The sequence below is a fragment of the Vulpes lagopus genome, chromosome 20 (assembly GCF_018345385.1).
Source record: "Vulpes lagopus strain Blue_001 chromosome 20, ASM1834538v1, whole genome shotgun sequence".
NCBI classification, from domain to species: Eukaryota; Metazoa; Chordata; class Mammalia; order Carnivora; family Canidae; genus Vulpes; species Vulpes lagopus.
In genome coordinates, this window is record NC_054843.1 from 2858893 (window position 1) to 2863807 (window position 4915).

A 4915-nucleotide genomic window follows, 5' to 3' on the forward strand; every position below is an offset into this window, starting at 1 on the left:
GACGTGCACGCAGGCCACGGACCGTCCAAAGGGGGCGGGGGTGGGAAGAGCCATCGTGGGTCACCGGGGAGCACAGTGGTTTGACCCGATGCTGTACGTTGAAGGACAGGGCCAGCTGGGAAGCCCGTGCCGCGGAGTGTGAACCGTCCCCGGGGCCGGGCTGGCCAGGCCGAGTCACGCACCCGGCGGGAGGGGACCTGTCAGCGTGCCGCGGACCGGCCGGGTCCTCACTGACCCAGCGAGAAGTTACAAGTGGGGAAGAGCGGGGCCGCGAGGGGCGGGTGCGCCGGGTTGGAGTCGGATGCGCGTGAGTCTGGTTTTCATGCACGTGGGCGCACATGCGTGTGGCTTCCGGCGCGGCCCGCTCCCCGCCACTCCCATCCGTGGGCAGTGAGCACCGACCTCCGTTCGCCCGCGTCGGGAAGCAGGGCCTTGGAGGACCGGCGCGGGGAAGCGCGCAGGCCGAGCCGAGCGTCTGGGAACCAGAAGCAAGGAGGTGCTGGAAAGAGCCGGGCGCTTGTTGGAAGCACCCAGAGCCACCCGAACGGGTCCCAGTGGTTGAAGCCGGGCCGCTTTGAAGATGACCAACGATGGTAGAGTTGGATTATAACCCAAGCAGAACGTAAGTATCCGCAAACGCCTGCTGCCGTGAAGAAATCACCGGAGACATAAACACCTCGGGGAGAAGGGGTGGCTCTTCCTGATGGCACAATTCCAGCTAATAAACGTGGGACGGCGGGGCCCAGGGATCTCCACGAACACCACGGTGGTGATCGCTGCTGCGGGACCCCCGGGGGCTGCCCAGCGCCGTGGGCAGGAGCGTCAGCAGCAGCAGGAGTCATGCACAGGTGCGAGTACCTCCCTCGAGGTATTTATTTACTTATTTTTAAAAGATTTTATTTATTTGAAAGAGAGCAGGAGTGAGGGCCTGTGATGGGGGATGCACCAGAGACAGAGGTAGGAGCAGACTCCCCCCACACACCCCGGGACTCGATCCCAGGACCCTGAGATCATGACCTGAGCCGAGGGCAGAAGCTTCACCGACAGAACCACCCAGGCGTCCCCACTGTTTTAATTTTGTATTAAAGTTTTTTTTCTAAAGATTTTTAAAGTAATCTGTACACGTGGGGCTCAAACTCATGACCCCAAGATCAAGACTTGCCCAGTTCCACCAACTGAGCTGACCACACCCCAAGTGCAAATGCTATTTATTTATTTAAATCAGTTAATTAATTTGCAGATGCTCTTTTAAATGTGGGACGCGCTTGGCCTATTTGTGGGAAGGAATAGGCAGAGGGAGCGGTTGATGAGGTAGGGAGGAGGATTGAGGGGAGGAGGCCAGGCAGGGTGAGAGGCTGCCCTTCCTGCCTCTGTAGGATCGGCTGCATTTTGGGGTGGGGGTTACGTGATGCGCAGCAGGGTGGAGAGATCTAAACTGCTGGCAGCTGAGGACAGAGAGTGCTTCTGTCCCCCCAGCAGCTTTCCTGGGCTCCTCCTGATGCCTCCCCCACCCCACACTTGGGCCCTGGGCCTTGAGGCAAGTCGACAGGTTTAGCGACGCTGGCAGCCCGCCTCGGGGGTCCCACACGGGGGTCCCACACGTTGGGTCGGGTCACCTTCCTTGGAACTTGCTTGACAAGGGCTGCTTTCTGTCGTCTTCTTTCAGGGCCTACCGGCCCTCTGTCCCCCCACCTCCCGGGATCAACCAGGCTGTCTGGCTCCGCTGCAGGGACGTGTGTGTGCACGCACGCGCACATGTGTGCAAGTGTGTGTGCACGCACGCGCACATGTGTGCAAGTGTGTGTGCCTTGCTGCTGCCCGCCCTTCTGTGTCCTGACGCTGCCCCACCTCCCCTGGAAAGCACTCAGAGGTGATGGGGCGGCGGCAGCTGGCCTTTGCCCCAGGTGCCCCTGTGCCCTCCGGGTGCCCCCGTGGCTGTCTCCAGGACAGTTGCCTCATCTGCTTTGCAGACTCCACACCGCATGCCAGGCATTCCTGGGAGTGGCCGCGCCCTTGCTGCCTGCACCCACGACCTTTGTCCTTTCTGGCCTCTGCTCAAGGTGGTGATGTCACACTCACCCTGTGGGGAAGGCGACAGACCTCCTTGTTCCACACCCAGCCCTCTGCTGTCCCCGCTCCTGTCCCCCGACCGGCAGTGTGGAAGGCCGGGCCTGGAGAGGCCTGGGATTGCAGTGATCGCCCGAGGAGTCCAGGAGCGGACGTGGCTGGAGGACACCGTCATCCAGAGAATTCTCAGCAGTAAATCCAGCCCAGCCAGGAGACGAATGATCATTCACACCTGCCTTTGTGGTCACCATCCGCTGAGCGTGTGAGAGCCCCTGGAAGCCAGTATTCAGGGCGGCGTGGTGGATGGCGCAGCATCGGAGTCCTGGTGGGCCGGCGGGCGACGGGGCGTAGGGAGCTCAGAGGCGGGAAGACCCAGCATGTCCCGGGGAGCCACTGCACTGGGGGTGACAGCTCCCCTTGCAGCGGGAGACGGGAGATTAGCAGGGACCGCACATCCGCAGGTAACGGGCAGGGAGAGAGGCTGCTCTCGAGGGACAGCGACCCTCTCTGCCCCGTGTTCCAGGTCTTTCCTACTATGAGCCACAATGTAATATCTTTTTATTTTTTATTTTTTTTAAAGATTTACTTATTTATTTATGATAGACATAGAAAGAGAGAGAGGCAGAGACACAGGAGGAGGGAGAAGCAGGCTCCATGCCGGGAGCCTGACGCAGGACTCGATCCCAGGACTTCGGGATCACGCCCTGGGCCAAAGGCAGGCGCCAAACCGCTGAGCCACCCAGGGATCCCTGTAATATGTTTTAAACCAAATTCTAGGGCAGCCCAGGTGGCTCAGTGGTTTAGCGCCGCCTTCGGCCCAGGCTGTGATCCTGGAGTCCCGGGATCGAGTCCCACGTCGGGCTCCCTGCATGGAGCCTGCTTCTCCCTCTGCCTGTGTCTCTGCCTCTCTCTCTCTCTGGGTCTCTCATGAATAAATAAATAAAATCTTAAAAAACAAATTCTATATACAGTCAGGAACCCCTGCAAAAAAAGAGAGGAAATATACATATACCTACATATGTGTATGTATCTAAGAATTCACATGTACATGCCTGAGGCCCTGCACACCCCCATCGGCAACTCTTGTGGGTATTTCCATCACCATGGGTTAGTGTGCTGCTTCTAGAACTTCATGTAAGCGGAATCAGGCAATATGGGGTCTTGGTCCGGCTTCTTTGGCTCTGCATGGTGTTTCAAGACTCATTTGTTATTGTGTGTGTTAGCACCTTGTTCATTTTATTTTATTTTATTTTTTTTATTATTATTTTTTTTTATCTTTTTATTCCTTGTTCATTTTAATTGTGTGTCTCCCTCCGGATGAATGTGCCACCGTTTGATTTTTCACGGACTTGGTGGTTGGTTTTCAGTTTTTGGCCATTGTGAATAAAACTGCTGCGAGCACTTCTGCACAAGCCTTTTTGCGGACATATGTGTGTGTTTGGGTTAAGTGTCTTGGGATAGGATTGCTGGGTCCTTGGTGCCTCTGTAACTATTAAGAACGGCCAGTTTTCCAAAAACGGTTATATCATTTTACGCCCCTGCAGGTGGTGTGTGATGGTTTCATCCACTCCACACCCTTGCCAATGTGGTATTGTTTCTGCTTTTTTTTTTTGTTTGTTTCTGCTTTTTTAAACCATCATTTTAAAGCATGGTTTGATTAGAGATGTATGTTCATAGTGGGAGAATGAGAAAATACAGACCTGTTGGAAAATACTAGTCTGTTTAGCCTCCTCTAACAGAATCCCACAGATCGGGCAGTTCAACAACACACATGTATTTCCCACACTTCTGGAGGCCAGGAGTCCAAGACCAAGATGCTGCCAGATTTGGTGTCGGGGAGGCCCCTTCCTGCTTCACAGCTGGCGGCTTCTTGCTGGGCCCTCAGGTCGGGGAAGGGAGAGGGCACTCTTGGGGTCTCTTTCATAAGGGCACTGGTCCCAGCATGGGACTCCCATCTCATGACCTAATCACCTCCAAAGGCCCCGCCTCCTCATGCCATCACCTTGGGGGTTAGGTTTCAATATATGAATTTTGGGGGTGGGGATGCAAACGTTCAGTCTATAACAGAAGGCTCGGACAAGATAGTTGGCTGTGATCGTGGGAAGTTATGTAGCTTGCTCTCCTGCAGTCTCATCTGCACAGCGGGGGTAATAAGAATGCTCACTCCCTGGGGTTGAAGAGGAATCCACATGTATTCATCTGTGTCTTGCTTGGAGCACATGTGTGGCACATGATAAGCCCTTACTAAATGTTAGCTCGTTAGATACAGAGTGAGAAATACGTATGTTGTATATATTGCCATATTTAGAATTGTAAGCTGTAGGACACTGTATTGAATCATTGAAGAAATAACTATTGAGCTCTGACTATGTGTCAGCCTCTGGGGATACAAAGCTGACCAGGAATATAAACTTTTAAGAATTACTATTTTAAAGTATTTTATTGATTTATTCATGAGACAGAGAGGCAGAGACCCAGGCAGAGGGAGAAGCAGGCTCTCTGCCGGGAGCCCGATGTGGGACTCCATCCCAGGACCCCGGGGTCATGCCCTGAGTCAAAGGCAGATGCTCAACCACTGAGCCCCCCAGGCATCCCTAAGAATTACTATTATTGCAGTTCTTTTATGCCAGCTCTTAATCTACACATATTGAGGGAAGGGAAGTTTAGATTCAGTAGACAATCCAGAGGTGCCAGGAATATGCAACAAGTGGACCCTATTTGGACAGACTGTTTATCCTTGCTCTGCTGTTTCCTCTGACCTTTTATAGACCACGCAGGCTGGGGAGCTGGGTGGAGGGAAGCCCAGGTAACTGCAGGTAGGCAGCAAAGGAGTGGGGGAGGCTGGTGA